This window comes from Balaenoptera ricei, chromosome 15 (assembly GCF_028023285.1).
Source record: "Balaenoptera ricei isolate mBalRic1 chromosome 15, mBalRic1.hap2, whole genome shotgun sequence".
NCBI classification, from domain to species: Eukaryota; Metazoa; Chordata; class Mammalia; order Artiodactyla; family Balaenopteridae; genus Balaenoptera; species Balaenoptera ricei.
In genome coordinates this window covers 8390917-8409922 of record NC_082653.1, presented here as the reverse complement: position 1 = coordinate 8409922, position 19006 = coordinate 8390917, and the positions used below count along the sequence as shown (strand labels likewise).

Below are 19006 nucleotides of genomic sequence, written 5' to 3'. Positions count from 1 at the left end.
GTCTTTCACAGAGCAAATGTTTTAAATTTCGATGATGTCCGGTGTATCAACATTTTTTTCTGTGGATGAAGGTTTTGGCGTTGTAGCTAATGTTTTTAAACACCGTGAGCCAATCAAGATGCATCTGTGGGCCACGTGCATCCTGCGGGCCCCACACTGGGGTGGGATTTTTAGACTAGAAGGAACCTCGGGGGATGTGGAAGCCATGACAATGTGCTTCTCGGGTCTCCCGCAGCAGGGCCTGTAATTGACCGAGGGTCCGGATGCCCTGCTCTGAAATCCACCTTTGTGCCAAGACCACATTTCCCCCAGGTTTCTCCTTACCAGTGACTGCCTGCGACAGGGGTACTAAAGCAGGCTCATTTCTGGGAGACGTGGCTTTGCCAGAACTTTCTTAGAATTGTGCCACAGGCTCAGACTACTCCTACCCACCTGTTCTTTTTTCTTTTCTCCTCTGCGGGGGTTAGACAAGCGTTGTGGTCTAACTCTTCTCCCAGCTTCCTCTGGCTCCTTTATCGTATTCCCATCCTGTGGGTTCCCCCCCCATGAAATGTCTTGTATGTCTTTTCCCAACTTGGTATCTGCTAGTATGACTGCCTCACCTGCCGTGCCTGGCAGGTAATATAAATGGATAAAGTGGTTCAGGTGAGGCCTGAGGTGAGTTAAAACCCTACCCCTGTTTCACGAGGACAGCTTGTATCTAATTGTGATTGTTGCCAAGGAGAAAGTGATCCCAGGGCAGAACATCATTAGTTTTTAAGGAGAAAAACTACAAAAAATTATAATCCTTAATTCACCCCTCTCCTTTGACAGAAGGAATTGAGGCAAGGAAGGGAAATGCCTTTTCTAAGATCACTCATGTAGTGGGTGGCAGAATGTGGCCAGAATCCAGAGATACTAGATCCCGACCCAGCTCTTTCCCTTCTTCCTATTTATTGATTAGGTGGGTCTGTATTCGTCATGTAACAAATCACACACACACACACACACACACACACACACACACACACACACACACACACACACACACACCCTGCGCCAAATGGCAGCTTATAACAAGGTACGCTTACTGTCTCACAGTTTCTGTATATTGGAATCTGGACTCTGCTTAGCTGGGTCTCTCACAAGTCTGCATTCAAAGTGTCAGTTTAGGCCAGGGTCTCATCTGAAGGCTAAGTTGAAGAATCTGCCTCCAAGCTCATGTGGCTGTTGGTAGGACTCCTTCCCTCAAGGGCTGTTGGACTGAGGACTTCAGGTCTTTTCTTGCTGTCTGTCAAAGGCCACCCTCAGCTCCTTGCTGCGTGGAGCTTCCCAACATGACAGCTTGCTTGCTTCGTCAAAGTGTATAAGCTGAGCAGGCGACAGAGAGCGTCTGCTAGCAGAGGTGGAAGTCACAGTCCTCTGTAACCTAATCACGAAGTGATATTCTACCATGTTTATTGTATTCTATTACTAGACAGTCACTAGGCCAGCCCACACTCCAGGGGACATGAATACAGGGGGCCATGTTCGAATACTTCCTTGGACATTAAGACACCCCCAGTTGTGTTGGATCTTTCCCCTGTAAACCAAGACACTACTTTCATGGGGAGAGGTCGGGGATCTATTATATTAAAATGAAAACAAGTGCTGATGTAACTGCAGGACAAGATTGTGGAGGGAGAACTAGATCAATGTGGACAAGAAAGGAAGCGGTGGCAGGGGACAGGGCGGGGGTAGAAAAAGAATCTCCAAGCCAGGGCAGCAAAACCCTCTGTTTTCCCCACCAGGCACCTTCACCATGTTCTGTCTTCACTTTGTTCTATGCCATGGGCACGGAAAACATTGTTGTTCGCAAAATTCAGGACATGGCTTTTGCAGAGATCGTTTGCTCTCGGATTACTACACGTTCCTTCTAGTACTGAGAGCGCTCATAACTGTCGAGGAGAAATACGAGGATCAGAACTGTCTCCTTTGCATATAGGGAAGAAGCATGGGACGGTAATGAAAATAATGATCACCACTAATATTTGTCAAGGGCTAGCTGGACAGCCTGCCTGGAGCCCACCAGCTTTGCCCCATTGAGTCCTCAGAACAATTCTGTGAGGTTGTATTAATATTGTCTCCATTTTACAGAGGAAGAAACTGAGGCTTAGAGAGAGTGGGAGATTTACGTAATGTCACAGCTAGATGGGGCTAGAGCAGGAATTGACCCATGTTTTATTTCACTTCAGTATCTACCACTAGAGTATTTCCCAAATTTTATTCATTCATGTATAAACTGTCAGAGCTGCTGCCATATCCAATATCATTTATTCTACTATCACATACAGGATACATTTTAGTACTCTACCCCTACCTTGCAATGATGTAGACTCTGGGCTATGGCAGAAGTGAGTTTAACCCTGCTCCTATCACCTCTCTGAGCTGCAATTTTCTCATCTCTAAAAGGGGAGCATGGGCTCAACTTGTCTGACAGAGAAACAGATCATGGGAGTGAATTAGGAGGCATATTGTTAGATTCCCTAGAAATATTTTGCTGAAGGGACCCTCAAGGAATAGGATCTATCTTTATTAACTCTTCTAAAAGATATATACATGGTTAGCATATTTTCAACATCATCATCAATATTAAGGAATTCCTTAGCACTTTCCATGACCTCCGAGAAATTTGCAATTAAGTGTTAAAGTCGGCATGTAGATTTAGTGTCCTGGAGTTCGAGGCAACATTAAATAGTCTTGTTACTCTATTTGGAGCACATACATTTGCTCTAGCGTTTTTGCTTACTTGAGGGAACCATAATGACGGTATAACATCGTGATTAAGGGTACGGATTTTAAGGTCAATCAGATCTGGTTTTGCTTTCTGATCGCTCCATCCACTGGCTTTGTGACCTTGGCTATCTAAACGTTCTCTGCTTCAGTTTCATTAAATCAGTTGGGAATGCTTTCAGCTGTAAGTAGCAACCACCATAACAAAAAGCCTACAGAGACTTAGGTTGTTTTTCCCCTCACTTAAAAGGAAGTCCAGAGGCAGGAAGTTGTTATGTTTCAATGGCTCCAGAATGTCAGAGCTTTGCGATTCTCTCTTCTTTACGCTTGCAGGATGCCTAACCGCTTTACTCGCAAGTCGGGGAAAAGGAAGGCAAGTAGAACCAAGGACATCTTTTCCTTTTTGAGACAACACAGCTGCCCAGAAAACTCCCAGCGATCTCCTTCACCGGCCTGAACTGTGTTACATGGCCAAGTTGCAAGGGAGACCAGGGAAGGCTCCAGAATGGAGGTGGGTGAGGGAGCGGGGGCTGTGGTGGGGATTATGTCAGATAATGCATGTAACTGGAACAGGGAAATGGAGGCTTCATTCCAGTGTCCTGCAGTGAGGGCACTTCACATCAGAGACAGGGCAAAAACCTGGTTTTCTACCAGACTGGAAGCTCCCTGCAGGGAGGGTTTTCTGTCTTTCTCGTTTATTATTCTAGCTTGATGCCTAGAACACAGATAACCATATGGTGCTTCTCAGTAAATATTCGATAGATGAATGAATGGGTAGTAATCTGATACATTTATTTGATTTACTGTCATTCATCATTTCCTCAGAAAACATTTATTCATTGCCCCTAAACAAACATCAGAATGTAAGAATCATTAAAACAGGACTTTTGGTAGTGTATTATTTATCTCTTGCTGTGTAACAAACTACCCCAAAACTCAGCAGCTGAAAATAACAAACATTTCTTATCTCACACCGTTTCTGAGGTTAGGAATCACTGAGAGCAGTCTGGACAGGTGGCTCTGGCTCAAGGTTTCTTGTAAGTAGTCACGATATAGTCAGGATGTTGGTCGAGGCCGCCAGCATCTAAAGGCTTGACTGGAGTTGGAGGATCTGCTTCTCAGATGGAGCTCACAGGGCTGCTGGCTGGAGGCCTCAGTTCCTCCCCATGTGGACTTTTCCATAATGCTGCTTGAATGTTCTCAGGACATGGCCGTTGCCTTCCAGAGGGAAAGAGCAAGGAGGAAGCCACAGTGTGTTTTCTGACTCGTCTTGGACGTTGCTCAGTGTCATCTGCACAATATTCTACTCCTTAGAAACAAGTCATGAGGTCCAGCCTAAGCTCAAAGGGAGGGGCTTCTGCCTTGTGAAGGGGGAGTGTCACCGAATATTTTCCCCCAATATGTTTACACTTTAAAAAATTCTTTTTATTGAAGTACAGTTGATTTACAGTGTTTCAGGTGTAGAGCAAAGTGATTCAGTTAGACGTATATATATTCTTTTTCAGATTCTTTTCTTGTAGACATTTTAAAACCACCAGTGTCTATTCCATTCATTGTTGTATTTCTAGCATCTAGATATGCCTGGCTCCTATAATAGATGCTTAATCAGAGCTGGTTCCAGGTTGGTAGGCCTTGAAGGTTATAAAATTTGGGGGCTTTAAGAGAAAGGATGTAGAAAAGTTATGAAAAAAGTTATAAAAGTTAGTATTTATTTAGAATAAAAGAATATACTACAAATTACCCAATTTTTAAAGCTGAAAATATCACTGACATCACAAAATCCTCCAAATACCATCTTTATTTTTTATTAACTACCTGACTTTTCCTATTATTATTATTATTTTTAAAATAAATTTATTTTTATTTATTTTTTTTTGGCTGTGTTGGGTCTTCGTTGCTGCACACGGGCTTTCTCTAGTTGCAGCGAGCGGGGGCTACTCTTTGTTGTGGTGCATGTGCTTCTCACTGTGGTGGCTTCTCTTGTTGTGGAGCACGGGCTCTAGGCGCGCGGGCTTCAGTAGTTGTGGCACGTGGGGTCAGTAATTCTGGCTCGTGGGCTCTAGAGCGCAGGCTCAGGAGTTGTGGTGCACGGGCTTAGTTGCTCCGCAGCATGTGGAATCTTCCCAGACCAGGTCTTGAACCCGTGTTACCTGCATTGGCAGGCGGATTCTTAACCACCGTGCCACCAGGTAAGTCCCTCATATTATTTTTTATTGACTACCTGACTTTTCCTGTAATGTGCGTTTCCTATATATTTTGGCTACACACTCTTGGATTACCTGTTAATATGACAGTGATCTTGGATTATCATTTTCTTTAGAGAGACTACTAGAAAGAAGATTTAATCTTTCCACCATCAGGATTGATCAAAATTTGTTACTGTCGATTTAGAAAAGTTTCTTTTGGCTTTGCAACACATTACTGGTTAGGTGATGTAAATTTTTAGGATTGTTGTGTCAGATTTGGGAAAACATCTGTCCAGTTTTTTATAATATGACCTGTAAGATTTTAGGCAATTTGAGTTTTCTAGGGCAGTGATGAATCTCAAGTACTCTTTGAATGAATGACACCCATTAACTAGTTTGTTGCTTTCCTTTTTGTAAAGATGGAGCATTTCTTTTATGTTATCTTTGTCAATGCCAATATTTCTTCTTCCTGGGTGATCGTTATCATTTGCTCCTCTTTAGCAGGTTGTAATGGTTAATTTTGTGTGTCAACTTGACTGGATCATGGGTTGCCCAGATGTTGGTTAAATGTTATTTATGGGAGTGGCTGTGAAGGTGTTTCCAGATGCAATGAGCACTTGAATCAGTAGACTCAGTAAAGCAGTGCGCCCTCCCCAGTGTGGGCGGCATCATCCAGTCCACTGAGAGCCTGAATAGAACAAAAAGGCAGAGGAAGGAAGAGTTCAGCCCTTCCTGGCTCACCGCTTGAGCGGGGACATCGATTTTCTTGCCCTAGGTACTCCTGTTGCTTAGGCCTTTGGACTCAGACTGGAACTACACCACTGGGTCTCCTGGGCTGCCAGATTATAGACAGAAAATTGTGCAACTTTCCAGCCTCCATAATGGCGTGAGTCAATTTCCTAATAATAAATCTCTTCCTATACATACATATCCTATTGATTCTATTTTTCTGGAGACTCGTGATTAATAGAATGATTTAAAAAAACCCAATAGCCTAGTTCCTAGTTTTATGCAAAATTATCTCTTTTACTGGTATCACTTATACTTTGACAGGGAACTCACCAGAGTTCCAAGGCCAAGGTGTATCAAATATAAGTTACCTGATATATGGGAAATGCACCAAATTTGACTATCCTGTGTGTCTTCACACACATCCTTGCTGTTTATGGAACTGTCACACTGAAATTTAAATTTCAGAGTCCATCTATACAGTTTTATTGGAACTTAGACATGCTCAGCCATTTACTTACCGTGTACAGCTGCTTTCATGCTGCAGCGTCAGAGGTGAGTAATTGAGACGGAGCCCACAGAGCCGACAAAGCTTAAAGTATTTAGTATTTGGTGCTTTACAAAAAATCTGTTGACCAACCCCTGTCCTATGGAAATGAGCAAGAGACACACTCACCTTCTTGGCCTCCTGAAGCAATGGCCATTTTTCAGTCCCTAAAATATACCAAACTGTGTACTGACTCGAGACTAACCCCTCCGCTCTTCTCTCTGGAGAACAATCTTCTCTCAGCCATTTTTGGTCTGATCATATTCATCCTTCCAGCAATTTCCCCTACCTAGAGAAGACTTCTCTGGCTACCTGTCTAAAACAGTTTCTATTATTCTTTTTTTTTAAATTGGCTGTGTTGGGTCTTTGTTGCTGCACGCAGGCTTTCTCTAGTTGTGGCGAACAGGGGCTACTCTTCGTTGCGGTGCTCCAGCTTCTCATTGCGGTGGCTTCTCTCATTGCAGAGCACGGGCTCTAGGCGCGTGGGCCTCAGTAGTTGTGGCTCGCGGGCTCTGTAGTTGTGGCTCGCAGGCTGTAGAGCACAGGCTCAGTAGTTGTGGCGCACGGGCTTAGTTGCTCTGTGGCATGTGGGATCTTCCCGGACCAGGGCTTGAACCGGTGTCCTCTGCATTGGCAGGCGGATTCTTAACCACTGTGCCAGCAGGGAAGCCCAGTTTGTATTATTCTTAACCCTAGTTTCCTGTTCTTTTCAATAATAGTCCTGCCCATGGTTTGTAATTATTGACTTGTCTTGTTCATTAAGGTTGCTGCCCCTTTTACTCTGCAAATTCCCTGTCAACATGTCTGTCTTTCCAGGGTGGGTAAGAGTGTGAGCTCTGAAACCAGACAGCCTAGGTTTGAATCCCAGCTTTGTCACTTACAAGTTGTGGAAGCTTGGGTAAGTCACTTATCTTCTTGCTTCTTCCATTTTCTCATCTGCAACATAGGGATAATCATAGTAACTACGTAGTAAACATAGTAAGTACTACATTAAGTTTTGAGGATTAAATAAATTGTAGATAAAGCATTAAGAAGGAAGCAGCAAAGGAAGCCATGAACAAAACGAAAAGACAATCTACAGGCTGGGAGAATATATTCGCCAACAATGCGACCAACAAGGGCTTAATTTCCAAAATATACAAACAGCTCATACAACTCAATATCAAAACAAAACAACCCAATCAAAAAATGGGCAGAAGACCTAAATAGACATTTCTCCAAAGAAGACATACATATGGCCAACAGGCACATGAAGAGGTGCTTAACATTGCTAATTATTAGAGAAATGCAAATCAAAGCCACAGTGAGGTATCACCTGACACGGTCAGTATGGCCACATCAAAAAGTCTACAAATAATAAATGCCAGAGAGGGTGTGGAGAAAAGGGAACCCTCCTACACTGTTGGTAAGAATGTAAATTGGTGCAGCCACTGTGGAAAAGAGTTTGGAGGTTCCTTAAAAAAACTAAAAATAGAGTTACTATATGATCCAGCAGTCTCACTCCTGGGCATATATCAGAAAAAGATGAAAACTCTAATTCAAAAAGATAATGCACCCCAGCGTTCATAGCAGTACTATTTGCAATAGCAAAGACATGGAAGCAACCAAAGTGTCCATTGACAGATGAATGGATAGATAAAGAAGATGTGGCATATATATATATATATATATATATATACACACACACACATATATATATATACACACACACACACACACACACAATGGACTATTATTCAGCTATCAAAAAGAATGAAATAATGCCATTTGCAGCAATGTGGTGGACTTAGAGATTATCATACTATGTGAAGTAAGTCAGAGAAAGACAAATACCATATGATATCACGTATATGTGAAATCTAAAAAAAATGATATAAATGAACTTATTTACGAAACAGAAATAGACTCACAGACATAAAAAAACAATCTTATGGTTGCCAAAGGGGAAAGGGAGGGGAAGAAGGATAAATTAGGAGTTTGGGATTAACAGATACGCACTACTATATATAAAATAAACAACAAGGACCTACTGTATAGCACAGGGAACTATATTCAACTTCTTGTAATAACCTATAATGGAAAAGAATCTGAAAAAGAAATGTGTGTGTGTGTATATATATGCGTGTGTATGTATATATATCTCTGAATCACTTTGCTGTACACCTGAAACTAACACAACATTGTAAATCAATTATACTTCAAAAAAAAAAAATACTAGTAAAAAAACCAAAAAACAAAACCCAGTACCTGGTAAGCAATTGATAAGGGTTAGTTATTAATACTTAGTACTGTATCTTCAGGGTTGAACACAAGAGTACAACCAGTATCTCTTTGAGTGAACAAAGTTTTAGGAATGAAGCATTTGTGGAAATGAAGGCTTTATCTAGTGCCTCATACCTCTTTTATTTTTTAACCATATGCTGTTTCATTTAAACATTATGGACCTCAAGTTTCATTTAGTCCATGAAAGGCTATAACTGACCTTGATTTACGTAACAAATCAGTAAGGCAAGTGTTTGAAGCATTTTTTTTAATTACTTTTTTTGTGGGGGGGGTGGTAATTTAGTATCTGTCATGGTATGCCCATGGACAGATTAAGACCTATAAGCATTATGAGGCCTACATCAGTCAGCTATTGCCATGCTAATGTCATGTAACAAATCACCCAAAGCTCAGTGGCTTAAAACAATAATTATTTAATCTCACAAAAGCATCTGCAAATTGGCTGGTTTTCAGATGATCTAGACTGTCTGGGCTGGGCTTCAAGGTGTGGGTTACATCAGGGTCTGCTCTAGGTGTCTCTCATCCTCCTTGAATGAACAGGCATGTTCTTCTCACGGCACTGTTGGACATGCAAAAAGAGCAAGACCCGTGGTGTAAACACGTTCTGAGGCTTTGCTTGCATCCTGCTTGCTAACAGCCTATTACCAACAAAGTCACATGACTGAGTCCAAGTCAGTGGGTCAGGGAAGTATATTCCATCCAAAGCAGGAATGGGAGAGGTGTATTTCCTGAACAATAATACACACTATCCCAAGACCCATAACCAAATAAAAGTTAAAAATCAAACTAAAATGAAAAGTTATATTTTTCAAAGAGACAAAAACATGTACATGTCAAAAATAGCTTTTCTGAATTTTCTGGTTGTCTCCTTTGGTGGGCAAGAGGGGTTGTAATGGTGTCCCTGCTTTTCTGGTCCTTTAAGTGTGTGTCTAGTCTTCATTTGGGGCCAGCCAGCACTGATGAGTACTCCTTTTTGTATCCAAGTGCCCAGCACTTGGTAGGTATTTGACATAGTTTGTTGAATGCAATTGTTAAATTCTATAAATGTATGGCAATTGCATCAGTGCACGATAGCTCTATTTGCTATACAGAAATTCAGGAGCATTGTAGGTATTGCACGTTTCTACATCAAAGCTTTAAAAGTAGTTGTGGGATGTGGAGGTGCACACAACTTCTGACACTGCCGTGCGTACCTTGGAGGCCTCCAAGCAAGTCGTTGCCTTTGGGTTTCCTGTTTCTCTGTTTCGCCTGCAATGGAAAAGCGATCGCTTTCTCATCTGATGTTGCCCAAGGGAAATGTGTGCCTGGAAGATAATCAACAGAGAGGAGAGTGTAGACAAGTAAATAAACAGTTTAATGAATATAAGATAAAACATGAATTAGGGCTTCCCTGGTGGCACAGTGGTTAGGAATCCACCTGCCAGTGCAGAGGACACGGGTTCAAGCCCTGGTCCGGGAAGATCCCACAAGCCGCGGAGCAACTAAGCCCGTGTGCCACAACTACTGAGCCTGTGCTCTGGAGCCCGGGAGCCACAACTACTGAGCCCGCATGCCTAGAGCCCCTGGTCCGCAACAAGAGAAGCCACCGCAAAGAGAAGCCCACGCACCGCAACGAAGAGTAGCCCCCGCTGGCTGCAACTAGAGAAAGCCCGCGCGCAGCAACGAAGACCCAACGCAGCCAAAAAAAAAAAAAAAGCCAAGAATTAAAGCCAGCTTTCAGAACCTCACATTTTCCTTTCATCTACTGTTTATTCAGTGATTGCACAATTACAACTTGCATAAATGATTTTATATACCTAGTAGTCTATAAATATCTCCAGTATGTATATGTTTGTAGATAAGGAGGGCAGGGACGATCATGATTGAACAAACATGTTCTGACAGAAATAACCTTGCAAATACTACGATGTTCAGATTCTACCAATGCTAGTTTTTCCTGACCCGGGGAACTCAGTGTTACGAATTTTATTAATAACTACCTTTGAGAGACTAACAAATGCCACACATTGGGGTGAGATATCTCTATATATTATTATTTTTAACCCATGTAACAGCACTGCCATGTTAGAACATATCCCTATAGTAAAGAAGGGAACACAGAGATGCAGTAAGTAGCTTGAGCCTGTATTTGAGCTCTAACATGCTTCACTAGAAAATCAGGCTGTTTTGAAAGTTGACTACCCACCTGTGTACAGGGAGGGCCAGTTGAGGACAAGCAAGCGTGGCATATAGATATCCATGTGACTGTCGCATCTTATTTCTTGCACCAGGATTAACGGAACAGAACACCCAGTGTGGGAAGCCACCTCAGGGCCACCCTGCAAATATTTGTATACCTCCCCACCATTCTGTTTTCCTTCAGTTTTGTAGTGCAGAGCTTCTTTATTAGATGACTAAGATAGGCATGGTAAACATGTCACCCGGATTGTCAGATGCCTCTGGTTTGGAAATGTTCACTCAGAGCCATCAGTGAAGCCCAGAGATGACATCTTACAAGCTGGTGACAAAGCTTCAAGTAGCTTCCACTGTGAGAAGGGCTTAATTATGTGTGATTTTTCAAGCAGTATCTGTAGATTATACAGATAAGATGTCTCCTTTCTGTCTGGTGTGTGCCTTGTACTAGCACCCTTATTGAATCATGACTGCTAGCTCTCCTTGGTTGTGAATTAGGGCCCCAGGAGCCTCCAATCAGGTTTAGCCATTGTCCTCACAAAGCTCATTATTGCTCTTTTGGTTGAAATTTGAGGGGCCGAACAACCATTAGGTAAGTATGCAATGTCAGGGGAGCAATTTGGTTAGAAAAGTCTCAGAAACGGCCTTTAAAAAAAAAAAAAAAAAAAAAAAAACCTTCTAGGGCATTTCTTTTTTGAAAAAATAAGTTGAGTATCTCTGTTTAAAAAAAAAAAAGGAGGGTTTCTGCCTTTGCAGTTAAGAGCAATCCTTAGAAGGCATCCAAAAAAAAAAAAAAGTTGGCTCTGTTTTCTGAATTGCTAGTTGGGAGAACAAAAGCAGCAAGGGAAAGTTTGACTTGACTTCCTCTGCAATTTGTTTATATCATCGGAGCAGAAAGAATCTCAGGGCTCAGCTCGCCACTTCCTGAATAAAGAGAGAAAAATGCCCAGAGTGCTGGATTCATTGAGAAGTGCAGAGCGGTCAGCAGAAATCCTGACCGACTGTGGGGCCCCGAGGGCAAAGGAAGAACTTTCTCCATTCAGCTACGATCTAAGATAACTGCGAAGTCCCCAGTCACCAAATACTCCCCCAGCCCTCCGAGTGGCCACAGAGAGGCCAGCTGGAAGGAAGGTGCAGGCTTCCCTGGCTTGTTGCTATGGAGTCGGCTTCATCCAAGACAGTATTGTCAGTCCATCCAATTCAGAGACAGCAGTGGCAGCAGTGGAAGTGCATTGAAATTACAAATATTTACTTGAAAAAAAAAATGTCCAAATCAGATGTAACTGAGATGATAAGGTTCTGTTTACTTCTCTAGGTAGTAGCCGGGAAACAGCCAAACCAGTTAGGTAGGAAACTTTCTTTTTTTGGTCAGGTATGTACTGAATCACTGGCAGCAAACTTCAGGGATTTTTAGGAGAGAAGATTTCTTTCTCTCTAGGTTCTCCTGGGCAGAGTGCCTGTATTCCTTCCCCTCCGCACACACACTTTTTAAAAACAATTCGAGGCCAGCTGAGCTCATTTTGATTATTGCTGTTAGTTTCCTGCCACTTGTCTTTGTAGGCTGGAGTGAGGCCGAAGGATTTAGATGAAAAACATCAGGCTGCTCTCCTCTTCAAGAAATCTTACCTGTGTGGTTTCCTAGCTTGCCTTTTCATAACTTACTCGGTTGAGGTCTGCCATGGCTGGCCTATTTATTAAAGAGAAATTTGAAATCAGTGGGTGAAAGGGCTAAGAAAGAGAAAAATACAGTTGAGCAGTGAATGTACTTGGCTGAGTACCCTTATGGGAGACTGATTTCATTGGCCTTTGGAACACTGGAGGGGATTGCAAAACATGCAGCTAGAACAGAGAGAGAGAATGCAGATAGAAGGTGGGGGGATAGAAGAATGGGGAGACAAAGAGGGTTTCCCTTTCCTCAGAAAGGGGGGATCATCCTTACTAAAGTGCGTTTCTTGGGGCAGCTCAGAAGCAGGAGAAAATGCCAGGTAATAAGGCTGGTGGCCATTTGAATAATGAATAGTATAACACGCAGTGATTTCAAACCTCACAGTTTGTTATTGGAAGTTTTTCTTCCCATTTGGAGGGCAGGTTTCCATCAATTCTCTTGTCTAATTCCTGCTTCCTGCCAAGCTGCTGCTGTTTTCAAGAAAACACTTGGGTCATCGTTTGAGAGCTTCAAAAATCTCAGTGTTCAGTTAGCCTTCTTTTGAATCCCTTCTGACGGTTGGTTAAATATGGGTCCAAAGTCCTTTCTGTAAGTAGGGCGGATCCTGGGGTGAGGAAACTTAATTTTCTGAGTGTTAAGAAACAAAAATAATGTTTTAACAGCACCATTACTAGAAAACTTGGAAAATGCATTCTTCTAGTCTGTTCTGTTCAATTCCATTTTATGGACCTCTGAACATTTCATAGTACAAAGGGCTATTATATAAAAAGGACACTCGGATATTCTTCTTAAAGGTTCCCTTGTACTTTCATAGCATGTTTACAAGGTTACTAAGTATGCTTTCTCATCACTGTGTTTTAAATGGCTCGACTATTACTCCCACGTTTGAGAATCATTGAAACTGCCTGAATGGAACCGGGATAGCCTTTGTTCCCCATTGATTTGGAAACAAAAGACACAGGAAAAAAAGTTTATTTTGCTGCTGCATGCCATATGCAGATGAACGCATTGTCGATTAAATTAAACCAAGGATCTGAAGACTTTTTCAAGCCTTAGAAAGAATGTTCTTATAGTTACGGTACATGTTAGAATTTGCCCTCCAGTTTTCATTTATTCCATTGTGCTTGTGTCTAACGTTGGGGTTATTTAAGTCACACACCCAAGTCTTCAGGAATAATAAAGCGTAATCAATAGAGGAGAATCAGCATCAAAAAAGACAAAAGTTGCTATGTTGTTTCTTAGGTGGGAAATACCAGATGGACATAAGTAGGCAGTGCCCTCCATTCATTTTCTCCCTTCTCCATCTTTTCCAGTTTCTCTAGACCCGAGATTCTCGTCTTCGGCACTGTTGACATTTGGACTGGGTCATTCTGTGTTGCAGGGGGCTGTCCTGTGCGTTGTGGGGTGTCTACCAGCTTCATGGGCCTAGACCCCAGATGCTGGCGGCACCCCTCCACGGTCATGACAGGCAGCCTCGGCTCCTGTAGCTGCCACATGTCCCCTAGAAGGGGGGTGGGGAGGACGTTTGGATCGCCTCAGGTTGAGAACCACTGTTCTAGAGCAACCCACCCACAGAATCCTGTTTGAAGGAGGAAGAGAAGATTAACTTCGTGTTCGGCCAGCGATAGTGAAAATCACTGGTTACAAAGCAGTTATTTTAATCAATTCATAGAGTTAGATCTCAAAATATGAGAGCGCAAGAGAAGGAATCAAAGGACTCAGACAACTTAATAGCCAGCCCTTCATTTTACAGGTGGGGACCATTGCAGGAAGTGCATCCCAGCGTACACAGCTAGGTGGTGAGCTAAGGCTAGTTATTGCTAGCTTTTTTTCTTGTTATTTCAAGTAGTTCATGGATTCACTTACCTATCATTGTGCCCCTCCTACTGGGAAGCATCTCAGAGTAGACGGGAAACAACGCATCTCAGGATCCTTTTCCTTATGACCGTGAAGTAATTAATATTCACTAATTTAATTTTCAGTGGCTAGAAATGGGCATGTACTACAGTAATAAAATACACATTTTATGAGATACTGTTAGAATAAAAATGTATCATAATGACAATATGGCTAAAGAAGTTTAAAACACATCTTAATAAAGATGTATCTCTATTTCACTAGGATGTATAGTTCGTATCAACTATTTTTATTAAATATCGAAAAAAGAGAAGCAGTGCCCAGAACCACATAATCTGAGTCCTGTATATACAATAATAAAGCTATCAGTGTTCATTTTTAGTATTTTTTTTTTAAGTTTTAAATTATGAAGTGTTTTGAACGCTGTGACAAGTGGACAGAATAAATGGTACAATAGTCAGTACATGTACTTACTGCTAAAATTTACTGGTTTCCAGCTCTCCCATTTCAGAGCCTTTACTGGTCCTTCTGGCAATCATTTATCTGCATGGCTCATTCCTTCCTTCCCTCATCCAGGCTGAAATGGCACCTTCTCAGACAGGCCTCCCAATCTTTCTTTATAGTGATAAAACTACAGAGTGTATGCTATATGATGAACAGAGGGCACTATCCGTCACTTGCCAGCCAGCCCTGCTTTAATTTTTCTTTATAGCACATATTATATATAAATAACGTGTTTGGTTTACTTATTTGTCTGTTTCCTCCAACTAGAATCTAGCCTGACGCCCTGATGGCTTTGTTTCATCTAGTAGTGCTCATAACAATGCCTACCTAGTACACAGTAGGCGCTCAGTAAATATCTGTTGAATGAAAGTGTTGTCCGGGCAAACTGTGGGCACGAGCAGGCTGGTAACAATTTAGTGTGGGTTGATGAAGTCTTGCACTCTTGTAAATGACCTTTGTCTTCTCAAGTGTAATATTTAATATTTAATTGGTTTGGCATGACAAGTTAAATATTGCAAGCAGTTAATCATTTATTCATTTTAAATAACAGGTTGTTTTTTAATAGAAGTCTAATGAAGAAAATAATAATGGACTCCCAGCCTACTGATCAGAGAAGCCTACTGATATTTAAACAGCAAAACAAAAGTACATGCTTATAGTTAGAAACTTGAAATTGCATAGAAAAGTTACAGAATAAAAAGTAGAAGACATTCCCTATCTACAAAAAGAAACACTTGTAACCAATTTCTCATGAATTGTTCCAGAAAATTTCTCTATGCCTATAGGTATACATTTACTAGCAAAATATACCTTAAGTTGCTTTAAATGCACACACACACATGCATACACACATACCAGAATGGTTTCTTTAACCCTTGCACAGTTTGTACTGAGATATTTATTTGCTCAACTATGTGTTGAACATCTGTCTTCCATCCAACTGTACCTGCCTATCCACCATTCTATCCCCCGTGCCTGGCACACAGCAAGCCTCATTACCTGTTTGTTGAACAATTGGTTAAACTGGTACACACTCTTCAACAGCAGGTGCTATGCTTTTATTAATGTACCGTGGCCAAAACACGATTCTTACGCCATTAGTGAAGTTCTTTAGGATTTGTATTCAATGAACATTTATAAATTTTTAAAAATTGTTAGCATTCTAGGTGTTCTCATGTGAATTAGCTCATGCAGTCCTCAGGCAAAATCTCCTAAAGTGATTATTTTCATTTCTGTTTTTCAAATGAGAAAGACTCAGATATCAAAACCAAACTATAGATGAAGATGTAATATTAGGAAAAAGTTCTAGGCCTCCATGCCCTATTTATATTTCTAGGTAACTTCATTTTTTTTTAACCAATCTCAGCAGTCAGAATGCTGTGAACGTTTGAGCTGAGCTCTAAATACCAAATATTTCTGTATAGTCTGTCATGTCACAAAGATACATTTCAAGTCTCTCTAATTAGCCCAGCAGATGAAACAAAGATCTGAAGACTTACTAAACACTAACAAAACAAACAAGCAAACAAAATTCCTCTAACACAAGAGAAACTTCTTGACAGTGTAAAAAATGAATCCACCTGGCTTCTAAGAAGCAGGCCAGAGCAGCTCAGAATCAAAACACAGGAAGTAAGTTGTAAATGGCAGAATGAATAAAACAACTATTTTGGGGGTGAAACAGAATCTGCTCTCTGCACTTTAGATGTCACCTTTCAAAGTGAGGAGGGAGCACGTGGGGTCAAAATGTTCACCCAGGGGCTCCATTTTCAAAACGAAACAGCCAGTATACAACTCGGTAAAGTAAAAAACCATCGAATTACATGGTTAAAAATGGGTGAATTTTATGGCATGTAAATTACATCTCAAGGTGTTAAAAAAAAAAGGAAGAGCCAAATTAACAGTTAAAAGTTGTTTTATCTTGCCAGCAGGCAGCCAGTACAGATTCAGGTGTCGTGTGTGTGTGTGTGTGTGTGTGTACGTGTGTACTGTGGTCTGTGAGTCCAGTATGTGGGGACTCGAAGGTTACTGTTTAATATTATGTAGAAAACATGTGCAGAGCCAAGGAGGTGAAAACAGTTCTCTCATAAAAAGACCATGGGGCTGGGGGGCTCCTGAGAAGTCAAAGTAGTTGAAAAGATGAACCTTTTGTCCTGGAGGTGTCATCACGTCCTCCTACTGGGGTGAAACCACAGAGCTTAAAGCTTGCCTCCCGCTTGCCGCTTCCCTGTTGATTCTGTTCCCTCGTAATAGCAGCCTTGTTCCGTCTGCCGGGATTCAGAGATTTATGGAGGCAGAGTGTGAGGGGAATTATTTCCAAAAGAAATAATCGCAGGAACAGTGAGACGGAAGGAGGAGGAGAGAGAGAGGGAGGGAGAGAGAAACAGAAACAGAAGAGCGATTAATTTCCAGGACAGAATAAAATTGGCTATCATGTCATTAAAGTGTTAAAACACTGCCAGCACTATAAACTGACAGCGATGCCTTACGAAGAGCCTTCTGTTGGGACCGGACGAGTGAAATGAAACTCAGAGGGAAGGGGATGGGTGGGGAGGAGGACCTGCTCACCGCCAGGAGCAGGGCTGTGCAGTTAAACCTCAGGTCGTGGTTTGATGCCCTTCTGACTCGCGGAGACAAAGGCCACCTGCCAGCCTGGGGTCAGGCAAGACCTCACACTCCACGTGAGCACCTCCTGTGGGAAGAAGGAGAAAAAGACGCGTGAGCAAACCTCAAAATTACTGACAAAAGAAAACAAAGCCTTACTCAGTCTAAAAAACCAAGTGAGGTTATTTTTCTGAGAATTACATAAGCAAATGCCCCACGCTTACCTCTGATTATTATCTCTTAATCATAGGTTTAAAAATGTCAGTAAAACTATGTCAGACTAGGACAGAGGTTACTTTGGGGAAAGAATAATGATTAGGAGAGGACACGGGGGGACTTTCAGGGTGCTGATTTCCCGGATATGTGACAACTTTGGGAAAATTTATCAAGCTGGATATTTCCAATTTGCGATTATGTATATTTTACTAACATTAAAAAAATGCCAATATGATCTCCCTGTTCCTCCTTCCTCATTCATTTCAAAGTTGATGTGACCAAAGAGAGCTTGGATCCTCCTCTAGCTGTGTTGCCCCCACTTAGCTCATGGTAGCCTTCAATGACTTACCCCAAGACTTCAGCAGCATCCTGGATTCTTCTTTCCTCCTGCTGGCTCTACCTCCAAAGCAGATCCCATATCTCTCTGATTTCCTCCATCTCCACTGGCCTTCCAAGTCAGCGTCCTGTTTGGCTAGACAGTGGTTAATGGACTGCCAATCAGGTTTCCTGCTCCCTCTCGTGCTAATCCAGTCTCCAAAGTTACCTTTTTTAAAAATGGAAATCAGGTGACCACATCCTCAAAGTCCCCCGACAGCTTCCCGTCACGTGTAAAGTAAGACCCAGCTGTGGGTAAGCCTTCTGGAGTTGCTTTCCTTCTATTCCTCTAACTCACTAAGCTCATTCCTTCCTCCGGAACTTGGCTTTGCTGTCCCTGTCCTGGGTCTCAGCTCTCCCGTCACCTGCCCACTGAGGCCACCCCCAATCAACTATGACAGTCACCACTCCCCATCACATTACCGTCACGACACCTAGCACTATATGACAGGTTAGGTTGTCTCTTAGTTGTGTTGTTGATGGGATTTCTCCCTCACTAGGATATAGGTTCCCAGAGAGGCAAGGACTGTGTCTGTCCTGTCAGTATCTCCCCTTGGATGTTATAAAAATAGTCTGAAACATCACATGCCTGAAACCCAGCTCCTGGAATTCTCCCTCCCCACCACCACCACCTCCCTCCAACCTGCTTTCCTCATAGTACTCTGCTCGTGGCAACTTTGTTCATTCAGTGACTCAGGCTAGAAATACTGGAGTCACCCCTGACACCCCTTTCTCCCCTCACATCCCACCTTCAATCCATCAGCACTTCCTGGTGCCCTTACCTTCACAGAGCCTGACAACTCATCTACCACGTCCTGCCCCTGCCCTGGTGCGGGAAGAAAAAGGGTTCCTGGAGCTGCCTAACCACCCCCTACATCTCCCTGGGCCCCCCTTTCCATTTAGTCTCCAGAGTCAGGTTATTTGAAAATAATTTTTTTTTTTTTTTAGCCGCTCTGCACGGCTTGTGGAATCTTTAGTTCCCTGACAAAGGATTGAACCCAGGCCCTTGGCAGTGAGAGTGGAGTCCTAACCACTGGACCACCAGGGAATTCCATCGAAAATAATTTTAAATCCCATATCTCTTTCCAGATGTGTCTTTCCAGGGACTCCCCATCTCAG

The 19006-nt window shown here is 42.3% G+C and overlaps 2 long non-coding RNA genes across 4 annotated transcripts in view; one reads left to right on the top strand and one right to left on the bottom strand.

The window, feature by feature from the left end:
* Nucleotides 1–19006, top strand: part of LOC132349432 (uncharacterized) — a 44856-nt gene that overhangs the window by 16820 nt on the left and 9030 nt on the right. Inside the window, exon 4 of the long non-coding RNA XR_009497671.1 lies at nucleotides 3085–3262. This is a non-coding gene — a long non-coding RNA (uncharacterized LOC132349432). The remainder of the gene's footprint in view (nucleotides 1–3084; nucleotides 3263–19006) is intronic.
* On the bottom strand, nucleotides 3532–18108 carry LOC132349431 (uncharacterized). Of its 3 annotated transcripts, XR_009497668.1 has the most exons (8): nucleotides 17862–18108; nucleotides 17261–17384; nucleotides 16838–16959; nucleotides 14201–14272; nucleotides 9690–9800; nucleotides 8920–9055; nucleotides 7095–7149; nucleotides 3532–4406 (listed from the first exon to the last, which is right to left on the bottom strand). It is a non-coding gene; the product is annotated as an uncharacterized LOC132349431 (long non-coding RNA). The 3 variants fall into 3 exon arrangements; XR_009497669.1 differs by lacking the exon at nucleotides 8920–9055; XR_009497670.1 differs by lacking the exon at nucleotides 14201–14272.